Genomic DNA, 13,010 nt, shown 5'->3' with positions numbered 1-13,010 from the left:
AATCATTTGGATCTCTAGTAGCGAGCTATAACCACATTCTGTGTATCTTCTTATTCTTTGAAACTCTCAGATTCAATTTTTCGAGTGTTTTTATAGATGTGTTTGTACAATATGGTAGTACACACAATTCCTAACTCATTTTCCGACACTTAAAATCCAAAACACGATGTCAGTGTGAATGATAATAAGATGACATAATGCGGCATTTACGACAATGTGTAGATTACAGTCAAATACGCTATCGTTATTGTGCATATATGGAAACATGTGGTCAGGGAAACTGTAAAAATTTCAACGCATTTCAGCTGATAATCATGGAAATGGATATACTGTGCCTGATACTGTTAAGGAGGAGGCAAAAACGATGAAAGTTGTTATATCCTAGCCAGTAATGCCAACCGAGCCCGCTGCCAAAAGGTTGGCAGCATCAAAGTCCGGACGCCGTCCGCATAAGCAGCGCCAGCGATACAGGAAATCGCCGCAAGTCTGCGCGCGCCACCGCTGGCTTCTGGCTTCTTAAGCGCTGGAGTCGCGAGCGCTAGGACAGTTCTGTATTCGCCGCTCAGTTGTATACTCGCCACCGAATTGTGTACTTGCTAGTCAGTTGTGTGTTCATCGCAGCAGAGTTGTTGTTTGTCGTCAGCCGACGCTGACCTAGCCGCTCCGACTCGAACTAGACAGATTTCTGTAGACACGGAGTTCACTACTGTGTTTCTGTATCTTCGTTAATAAAGATAAGTACCGACTTTTATTTAATCAGAGTGTTTGGGTTTTCATCTTTCTGTTCACTGTTCCAGCGGACCGGTCGGCCCGCTATTAAAAGTGTGGCGGTGACTTCGTAAGCCGTTTCTACAGCGAATTGCTTGTCGCTACGAACGCCGCCACAAAAAAAGTGGGCACGTGAGCTCGATGGAATGCGGCGTCATGCGCTACGGCAACGTAAAAGCACTTTACGGTACTTGGAAGAATAGCGCGCCTGTACCGTCTGCTAGCCGCTTTGTGTTCGTGGCGCTGTGCGCGCTGCAGTGTGCATGCGCGGATCTGCGGCCGCTTGCTTTGGATTGGCTTGCGCGACGCGAACCGACAACAGCACTTGGTTTCTCTAGACCCGAACGGTATCGCTTCCAAAATGCATACTGAATAATGCAGGGGCTCTAATTCGAGTTCTAGACCATTCGGTGCTCTTTAGTACCGAAACGATCGGCACAATGACGGAAAGATACAGAATACGCTCGCAGGCCGACCACATGGCTGGGAATTCCTTGGTGACGCTGTGTCGATGAAGGAGACATCCCAGGAGTGCCAAAGATGGCAGACTTTGTGAAACATTAATGGCAGACATTTCACAGTTCGAATAGAAATTAATAGTAGCCAGATGAATCATGATACCTCAGAAAGATACATGTTCATTACTATTATTTGCATGACGATTCTGATGGTGTAATCAGATTTTCAATATCTTTATTAGTTTAAAGTTTAGTATCTGACGATAAATTATACAAGTAACACCCAACAACGAATTTCTAAAATCTAAACGGTTCATCCGATTTTGTCGATCGATGTGTCTTCAGAAAGCTATTAGTGTAAACCTAAATTGGTATAAATTACAGGCATGTAACTTGAATAGTACATGAGTTATTGGTGGTCAAAGTGGCCGATTGCTATCACTTGCGTCAGACCATAAGTACTCCACAGTTACACGAAAAAACGGTAGCAGCATGCTTATAAATATATTTTTTCGTCTATGTCTTTGTTTATATCCGATATATACTATTCATGAAGAAATTGGTCAAATTTTACTGTGTGTTAGAAATCGCAGAGACATTAGGCTGCTGGCCTACTTTTGCTTGCTATTCCTTTGATATACGTTTATTTCATTTGTTTATGTATTTAATAATGTGTGTTAGAGCGTGTTTATGGTCCAGCCGTAGGAATATTTATTTAATTTCAAGTTATTTAAATGTAAATCCAGTATTTCTAATGTGTTTCGTTATGTTTGTGAGTGAGCGTTGGCTTGGAGACAGGGCAGGAGCGCTCTAGCCAATCACAGTGATCGTTCCAAAAAGGACACGTGGAGAGATGTATCGAGGTTGAGAGAGGACCATCATTTCACGAGAGGACACAGGGCACTCCTGGACAGGGCAGCTTGAGGGACAGTCGTAGAGAACACAGAGTCCTGGACAGTACGGCGCGATGGACGCACAGTTGTGGAAAGTCTTGGAAAGTGGAGCAGGTTGCGCATGGTCGCGAAAGATAGAAATATTTCGTAGTGCCGACTTGTGCACTTGTGAGATTTCCATGGCTTCCGCAGTGAAGACGTAGTACGTGTTTAGAAGTGAATATATCGCGAGCTATGTTGTTGTTCGTAACTAACTACTTGAAGTAGGAATCTGTAGTTATCCTGTCACTCAACTTATATTTTATTTAATTGCTGGACCATAGACACCAATAAGTGTTTTACAGTAATAAAGGGCAATCTTAAAGGTACTTCTGCTATCGTACCCATCATTGAAGTCGTTAAAATAGTACCTGCAGAATTTACTTAATTGCAATCTTCTATTTATAAATTTCTATACAACAATCAAAATTCGCAATTTCCAAGTGACAGGAACCTTCAACGATTCGATTCATGTGTATATTAATATTGTATACTTTAGACTCAGCAGTATTTGGCTTGTAATGCAGCAATTACGTATCCCAGCCCCTAGACAACGAAACCAGCCAAACCATTTAATATTTCAACTTTGAGACTGAGGGTCCATGGTTGAGGGCCACACACCATTACATCATTTATTATTTGAAAGCCCACAGGTGGAAAATCCTGCACAGGTGTGTTGGTCCTGCTTGACACAGTAAGTAGCCAAGACGGATGGTCGGGGCACCTGAGCGCTGAAGCACAATACAATGGCGGCCAGCCAGTGTTGTAGCTAGGCCAGAAGGATAACCAGATAATACTTCAGAAACTCTGAAGATCTTGGACGCAGCACAGAGGAATGAGGAAGCTTTACCTCGGAAACCACGCAGTCTGGCTTATTTTCGAAGATTTTTACTCTGAGAACCATACCACTGTATGAATTCCTAATTTATGGGGATAGGATTTCCTCGCATACTTTCCGCGCTGGACGACAAAAGACTAAAATACGGTTGGTCGGCGTTCGGAAGTATCTCTAGAGAGGGAGAATATTCCGTGGTTTCGGGAATATGATTCGCCTTCTGCAGTTACGAGGGAGGGGTGCCGAGCTTTGCTGGGAAGCCATCAGTAGAGAGAATGAAGTCTACCGTTTTGACCACCCGTTTCTGACAGTCGCTCAGTGATAGCTTTGTTGCTGCAGACAGACTTGCTGTTTTTGCTCTCAGGAGATTATATAGTTAGGACGTTTAGGCGCTGTACTGTTGCGAACTTATACGATTGTGGACTTCGCCTCCTGGTAGGGAGTTGTCGTTGAGTACGCAGCGTTCAGTGATTGAGAGCACTTCTTCTGCCTATACTCACATTGAGACGTTGTCTTAACTCCGTCCTTGTGGCTGGGAGTTCACGTTTCTCATCTGCAGAACACAGAGAGGAGAAGGCAGTATTTGATTATACTAGTCAGAGGACCGTCTTCTGCCGTCCTAGAGTTTGGCTGAGTTGTTTTTTATATTTTTTGGCTGGAGTTCTTCCGTAGTTGGAGACGTGTACGAGAACCATCACTCCGACGCACCAGACATAGTACATATAGTGATATTGCTAATTGCTTCGGCTTCTTAGGAGTATAAAGCTAAACACCTCTGATCACGTAACTTGTATTTCCACTGAGGTCGAACACCACTGTAGATCTTCTTTGTAAAATAGTGTCGTCTAGTGTTTGGTACGTAGATAATGTCAGTCATTTCGCATTATTTATATAAGATCGCGTAGCCACAAAAAGGGATAGATTTGGGCAGTTGATCACTAATATTAGTTAGGAAATTCATTTGTGTCTCTTTATGTCCATTGGACATTGATATATAAACATTTGTAATATGTAAAGGGGTTTTAATCTACAATAAATATATAAGCAGAAACAGCATTTATCATTTTGTAGATACTAGTTCCCTTAATCATTCATTTATGTTTATTTTGTAATATATATGTTAAAAAGCAAGAAGGAGGAAATATCACCAGTAAGAGATCCTAATATCTGCTTCAAGGAGTAGTCAGACAGGGCCAAATCTTCATTTTTGCATTCAGTATTTTCCATCGCGCACTTTCGTTTTACTCCCGCTTGGAGTAGCATCTTGAAATTTTGCTCCGCAAATAGCAAATCTTATCCACTACTTTAAGTGTCTCGTTTCATAATCTGATTCGCTCAACATCACCTGATTTAATTCGACTACATTCCATTATCTAGATTTTGCTTTTGTTGATGTGCATCTTATATCCAACTTTAAAGACACTGTCCATTCCGATCAACTGCTGTTCCAGGTCCTTTGCTATCTCTGACATAATTATAATGTCATCGGCAAACCTCAAAGTTTTTATTGCTTCTCTATGCAATTTAATCCATACTCCAAACTTTTCTTTTGTTTCTTTTATTGCTTGCTCAATATACAGATTGAATAACATCAGGGATAGGCTACAATACTGTCTCATTCCCTTCACAACCACTGCATCCCCTTCATGCCCCTCGACTCTTATAACTGCCATCTGGTTTCTGTACAAATTGTAAATAGCCTTTCGCTCCCTGCCATCTTCAGAATTTGAAAGAGAGTGTTCCAGTCAACATTGTCAAAAACTTTCTCTAAGTCTACAACTGCAAGAAACGTTTGCCTTAATCTATCTTCTAAGATAAGTCATAGGGCCAGTATTGCCTCCCGTGTTCCCACATTTCAATGGAATCCAAACTGATCTTCCCCGAGGTCGGCTTTTACCAGTTCTTCCATTCTTCTGTAAAGAATTCGTGTTAGTATTATGCAGCCGTGACTTATTAAACTGATAATTCGGTAATTTTCACACCTGTCAACACCTGCTTTCTTTGGGATTGGAATTATTATAATCTTCTTGAAGTCTGATGCTATTTTGCCTGTCCCATACATCTTGCTCACCAGATGGTAGAGGTTTGTCAGGGCTGGCTCCCGTAAGGCTATCAGTAGTTCTAATGGAATGTTGTCTACTCCCGGGGCCTTGTTTCGACCTACGTTTTTAATTGATTTGTCAAATTCTTCACACAGTATCATATCTCCAATTTCATCTTCATCTACATCCTTTTCCATTTCCATAATATTGTCCTCACATACACTGCCCGTGTATAGACCCTCTATATACTCCCTCCACCTCCTGCTTTCCCTTCTTTGCTTAGAACTGGTTTTCCATCTGAGCTCTTGATATTCATACGAGACGTTCTCTTTTGTCCAAACGTCTCTTTAATTTTCCTGTAGGCAGTATCTATCTTACCCCTACTGATATATGCCTCTATATTATTACATTTTTCCTCTAGCCATCCCTGCTTAGCCATTTTGCACTTCCTGTCCATCTCGTTTCTCAGATGTTTGTATTCCTTTTCGCCTGCTTCACCTAAGCGTTTTTAAATTTTCTCCTTTCATCAATTAAATTCAATATCTCTTCTGTTACCCAAGGATTTCTACTAGCTGTCGTCTTTTTGCCTACTTGATCCTCTACTGCCTTAACTATTTCATTTCTCAAAGCTACCCATTCTTCTTCTACTGTACTTCTTTCCCCCCATTCTTAACAATTGTTTGCTAATGCTCTCTCTGAAACCCTCTACAACCTCTGGTTCTTTCAGTTTATCCAGGTCCTATCTCCTTAAATTCCCACATTTTTGCAGTTTCTTCAGTTTATAACCAACAGGTTGTGGTCAGTCTACATCTGCCACTGGAAATGTATTAAAATAGAAAACACGGTTCCTAAATCTCTGTCTTACCATTATATAATCTGTATGAAACTTTCCAGTGATCCAAGCCTCTTCCACGAATACGACCTTCTTTCATGATTCTTAAACCAAGTGTTAGCTATGATTAAATTATACTTTGTGCAAAATTCTACCAGGCGGCTTCCTCTTTCATTACTTACCCCAATTCCATATTCGCCTATTACTTTTCCTTCTCTTTCCTTTTCTATTATCGAATTCCAGTCTCCCATGACTAAATTTTCGTCTTCCTTCACCATCTGAATAATTTCTTTTATCTCATCATACATTTCTTCAATTTCTTCACCATCTGCGGAGCTAGTTGGCATATAAACTTGACTACTGTGGTAGGCGTGAGCTTCATGTCTATCTTGGCTACAATAGTGCGTTAACAGTGCTATTTGTAGTAGCTTACCTGTTCTCCTACTTGTTTATTCATATTAAAACTACTACTGCATTAGTTCTATTTGATTTTGTATTTATAACCCTGTATTCATCTAACCAGAAGTCTTGTTCTTCCTGCCACCGAACTTCACTAATTCACACCATATCTAACTTTAACGAATCCATTTCCCTTTTTAAATTTTCTAACCCATCTACCTGATTATGGGATCTGACATTCCATGCTCCGATTCGTAGAACGCCAGTTTTGTTTCTCCTGATAACGACGTCCTCCTGGGTAGTCCCCACCCGGAGATCCAAATGGGGGACTATTGTACCTCCAGAATATTTTATCCAACAGGACGCCATCATCATTTAACCATACAGTAAAACTGCATACCCTTAGGAAATATTATGGCTGTAGTTTCCCTTGCTTGCAGCCGTTCACAGTACCAGCCCAGCAACGTCGTTTTGGTTTACATTACAAGGCGAGATGAGTCAATCATCCAGACTGTTGCCCTTGCACAGTAAAAGGCTGCTGGCCCTCTTCAGGAAGCACACGTTTGTCTGGCCTCTCAACAGATACCCCTCCGTTGTGGTTGCACCTACGGTACCGCTGTCTGTATCGCTGAGGCACGCAAGCCTCCCCACCAATGGCGAGGTCAATGGTTCCACGTAAATATCGTAATAACTATGACCTGTAACGAAATGATGGGTACTTCATCATGATCCTGACATATAAAGTTACAAGTAAAGCAAAAACGATTTTTTAATGTAATATTTTCCGTAAAATCATTTGAGAAAGATTGCAGGGCATGCGCCCTGATTCTGACATTGCTGACTGGCCGAATGGTGGAACACATTTGTCTGCCTCCCCTTCCGAGCAAACGAATGAACTCAACCAGCGCTCTGGATAAAAACTGGTCACTGCATACCAGCCACCGTATCCTGCATGGGCTATACCATTTGCACTGGCATACACAAAGTATACACGTATGCAGCCAAACAACACAGTGGCAGTATCAGATGGTACCTCCTGGCTGTCTACTCTTCTAGCTGACGAATTATTACTCTGCCCTAAACAGTTTCCGATTTTTACTACATAGGGTAAAAGAACGAACTCCGTGGTAATCCTCATAGCTTTCTGTAATGTGTTATCATGCAATGGAGTGTGGCACCGAAGATTAGGTTCGTTGTGAGTACACCCAAAGCGATGCTTTACTATAGGCAACCGATATGGTCGAGTGGTGCCATACTTACAAATAGTTTGAGCATACATTCTTTGACAAATTCTGGTCCATAAAAGTCCGAGAGAAGCTACGGCGAAGGGTATTTAACCCAGGTCCATTCAATAGTAAACATGGAGGACTACAGAAGTCTTTTGAAAAATACCAGAACAAAACAAGGCATTGGGCAAATCCAGTCTGTCACATGGATGTACTAAAACTACCAAAAGTTGCTTATCAGTACATAGCATCGAAAAATTGATCACAATACCCAAGAAAGATGTAGAATACTTTTTATACATTCTAGACTTGATTGACCTGATTTATGAAGAGGTGCAGTCTGAACCCCAGAACAATAATGTGCAAAATGAACCTCTACGAAATAGTGATCCATAAAGTAGTAATGGCGGAAGCAATCAACACAGAGAGCACCTCTACCACCCACATAATAGTAATCACACAAAAGGTAACTATGGTAAACGGGGGTAATCAAGGACACAAACGAGGTTTTAAAGCAAATTGCAACCCTAATTACAATGGACCAGAGTATACCAAACAGAGGGGTTTTGGACAACCGATTCAAAATATAACCACATCAGATGGTAGTAGCCAGTATAATGATTGGCAAGGGTCGACCGGTTGTAGACTGCGAGGCAGTCCTCCTCATGTTAGCTACAACTAGTGGAACAATTACATACCGGGTGGTGGTCAAGATCAAAGAGAATTTAATTCATGGACATCGCAAGACACTGTTTGGGGGAGTCAAGAACACACTGTACATATAGCGGAGGTTAGCGAGAATGAAGAGATAATCCCGCCCTCCACACTTGCTCTGTCTAATCTGGAAAATCAAAACAGGTCGCGATAGGCCCCAATTGCAGACCAGGGAAGGGGATAGGGGCATACGCTTAATTTCTAATTATTTTCTGAGGTATGATAAAGAAGAGACAGCAAGGAGGACCTGTGTCAGGAAATGTGGACAATTTGGACAAGAACGGAAGGGAAACTGTACAGGCCTTAATAAATGCCAGGACAGCTGATTTAGATATGCACTTTGTACTGCACATTGGTCCATTGACAAATTTAATCTCATGACATTTATTTAAAGAGTTTGTAACCTCCCCACAGAAATTTATTTTAGTAATTGAACCATGTGTAACCTCCCAACAAAATTATTTAGTATTTAAAAATATGAGCCAAGCGTAAACTCCCCACAAAAATAATAATTAAATGAATTTTTACTATTGTAACCTCTGAACAAAATTGGCTCCCATTTACAATCTGTGTGCAGAAATGCATTCACATTTAATGTTCCCACAAAATTCTTTTCTCATTTAATGTTAAGTTCGAAACAGAAAAATTCCTAAACACCAAAATAATAAAAAAAAAATCAGTAACCTAGTAAATTTTATGACGACAGCCACGCTGCGCCTCGGCCCTGTATTCTGAATACAAAACAAAAATTCTTACCTCAATAAAAACTGCAAATTTATCTGCTCCTAAATAAAAATTTTCGGCACAGCTCCGTGCAATGCTGGCCCATGCTTTGTGATTCGTGAAAGAAATTAATTATTCATTGGATAAAATCTTTAAATTGAAATGAATGCTTTTTTTAAAAAAATTACTTTATATTATAAAAATTATTATTGGGGCATTTTTTTAAAGAAATTAAATGACAATTAATATACATTACTAGATATGTGCAAAGCTGCTTCTTTACCTTCTACAACAATACTCATCCTCCAGAGTCCTGACCAGAGTCCCGAGCAGACTGCCGACACGCCCCGACTACGGCCGACTCACGCAGACAACTCAAGACTACTGTCGACACGCGCAGACAAGTGCAGACTAGCGACAAGCAACAACTAACGACGTACTGCTCTCTGGTCAGAGACTCTCCTAAGTCTTGCCTATTGCAGGCAGTGCATACCTCACCTCTTACATAACCCTCCACTGGGGGGGCAAAAATTTGGCAGCGATGGTGAGTCAATTGGACTTGCCATGAGCAACAAATTTTTCCTAATTAACAAAGTTTACAATCACAGAATATATACATATATATAAGTGCAGAACATGAAATAAAATATAGTGCACATGCACTGAGTACAGAACATATCAAGCAAAGACGAAATGTGTACACAATGAGTACAAAACATATTAACAAATGGCAAAAGTGCACACACACTATAGTATGGAACATATCAAGCAATGACAAAATGTATACGCAATGAGTAGAAAACATATTAACAAATGACAAAAAGTGCACACGCACTGTAGTACAGAACATATCAGCAAATCACAATATGTATAAGCAATAAATACAAATCGTATTAACAAATGACATAAAGTGCACACGCACTGTAAAACTCTTTAGCATTTTTACAACAAATAAACATATCAAGGAGTGAAATAAAGTGCACACGCACTGTATAAGTCTTTAGCAATTTTACATAACATATCATGGAGTGAAATAAAGTGCACATGCACTTTATAAGTCTTTAGCATTTTTACATAATATATCATGGAGTGAAATAAAGTGCACATGCACTGTAAAAGTCTTTACCATATTTAGGACAAATGATCTTGTTACCAAATGAAATGAAGTGCACACGCACTGTATATGTCTTTCTCATTTTACAAGAATTTAAACGCACTGTATAAGTGTTTACCATTTTACAAGAACTAGGAAAGGAATGGGAAGGATTGCGTCATGGTTGTAGCACATTAGGTTGCACATAGCTGCACTGAAAGTCCATATCTTTCTACAGAAGCACAACACCAAGTGAGACCATCTGAAGTTCTTTTCCCTGAAGTATTAATCAGTGTAGCCAAGACACTGAAATGTCGTATTAATATTCCATGTTATCATTTTGGTAGTACATTAGGTACACCAAACAGTGGGACCATAATAATATCTCCATCGCTCAGGGTGGTGGACAGCATGTCGTGTCAACACCAGTTCTTGTAAGGTACACCAACATAGAATTAGTGCAAAAACCAAATATAGTGGTACATGAGCATGAGCATAGACAGGACAAACGGATATTGCAGTAATTTCTGGTAATTAGGTCAGAAGGTGAAGGACATTAAATCTTATGCCAGGCGTCATTGATAATTACACTAGTCTATTAACTGATTTTTAAGTAATTTGTGGCACTCATCGCCCAGTTACTGAACATTTCTGTACCATGTATGAAGTATTACAGAATAATGTTCATAAGTTATCTGTTTACAGAGAACATTGGCACTCATTGGCCAGATACAAATCATCACAAGTCATCATTCAAAACAGGAGCTAATTCATATATATAGCACGAAAGTGACATAATATAAATTTAAAGTATAAGAAACAGTGGCATTCGTTGGTCAGCAAGTATTGAATATTACAAAACATTTTTCATCATTCAAGTGACATATGACATATTTAAAAATTATTATTGGCACTAATTGGTCAGTTACTAAACATGTAGCAAGTATTGAATATTACAAAACATTATTCATAAGTCATCTGATTGCAGTAATTATTGGCACTCATTGGCCAGATACAAAGTATTCATATAGTTTTACAAAACATTATTCAGTATTATTCAGAAGTCATCATTCAAAACAAGAGTTAATTATTGGAATAGCATTAATGCGTAAGTCATCATTCAGTATTACTCATAACTCATCATTCAAGTGACATAGGACATATTTAAAATGTAACACACTTTAACTATTACTCAAGGTCTGTAGTCGACTAATACATAGACATAATGGATTCAATACAACAGAGTAATTTGTATTATGTTTAGAACTAGAAATATATCTTAAACTGGTAGTATTATTTGGTTGTATGCTGGTAATAGTTGGGACTGGTAATAATTTTTTTTTTGCTAGCAATGCATTGTGTTGGGATCGATAATTAATTGCTGGGGCATGAAAATATTTTTCCTTTTGACTTATTGATGGAAACAAGGATTAATAACGTCATTCGTCATGAGTCAGCTGTAGCAAGGTTATGAAACAAAGGCAGTATATGTGATCACATTTATAAATGATAGACGCAACTGGGTAAAAAAAATGCAAGTACTAGAACAGGTTTAATAAGTAACAGGTTTAGTAAGTATCATAAAAAGCTTCTCCTGGAAAAAATACAAAGTGGATTATTGAGCTGAAAGAAAAAATGCATGTTATGCTGAAAAGTAGTGAACTTCGAATTAACAGATAATGAAATGTACAATATATATATATATATATATATATATATATATATATATATATATATATATATATATATATATGTTCTCTAGCTGTCCTTTCCAAAACCTTCAGTCATCATACCATGTGAAATAAGACATACTGTCAAAACGAACTGCAACAAATACCTAAATAACTACATAGCATTTCTTAACTAACAGTAAATATAAAAACTTCATCATTATTTTCATCTGCAAAGAAAAACTTCATTATCATTACTATCATCACCTGCAAAGAAAACTTCATTATCCATATCATCATAGCTCCATTATTATCATCACCTATAAAGAAAAACTTCATTATCCATATTAGCATACTCTGCCTCATTATTCATCACCATTCATTATCATCTACAAAAAAGTCACTTCATTATTCATTATACAACTATTCATAGTATAGAATTCCTTATTTCTAGCATATTTCATCACTAAAACTAAGATGTGTAGTTCTGTCTGACAGTCTGCATCAATCGCCTCGTATTCTGAAAGAAAAAATTAGTTAAGACTGCTATCATACGATGTGTATAGTACATTCTTGTTAATGCTTGTTAATTCTGATCCATTTACTTTTCGTGATGAGGTATTGCATCTTCTTTCGGTCATTCCGAAGGTGAAATTCTCATTTCTGTTTAATGTATTTCTTTTACACGTTATTTCTTTCTGAAAATAATGAACAATAATTAATGTCTTGCATTTAAATCATATACCCATTAAATAAAATCTGGTTTCTAGTGATATAATTGAGCGTACAGCGTAGCATGACAGAAAACGTAATATGTCAAAAAACATAGACAGTGTTCAGATGCAAAAATGTACACGGAATATCAAAATGTAGCAGCAAAAAAAAAAAAAAGTAAAAATAGTCACGATGTTGAGATATCACAAGGCAAAATGTCAAAGTCAAACGGTGTTTGTTCCAACACTGTCTATCCTCAACCTATTTTCAGTACAATGGTGAATTTTATGAACAGATCGATGAGGTAGCCATGGGAAGCCCCCTAAGTCCCGCAATTGCGAATTTATTCATGGAATATTTTGAACATCAAGCATTGCAGTCGGCCAAAAAAAGCCCCTCGAAGTGGTATCGGTATGTGGATGATACCTTTGTAATATGGAATCATGAGGAAGAAGACTTGAATGATTTTCTGGTACACTTAAATAGCATCAACCCAAAGATTAAATTTACTATGGAGAAGGAGAAGAATGGACAACTTAACTTCTTGGATGTATCAGTTATCAAACGGGCGGATGGGACCTTAGGCCATAAGGTCTACAGGAAA

This window comes from Schistocerca americana, chromosome 4 (genome assembly GCF_021461395.2).
Source record: "Schistocerca americana isolate TAMUIC-IGC-003095 chromosome 4, iqSchAmer2.1, whole genome shotgun sequence".
Classification (NCBI taxonomy): domain Eukaryota; kingdom Metazoa; phylum Arthropoda; class Insecta; order Orthoptera; family Acrididae; genus Schistocerca; species Schistocerca americana.
Note: the sequence above shows the minus strand (reverse complement) of the source record.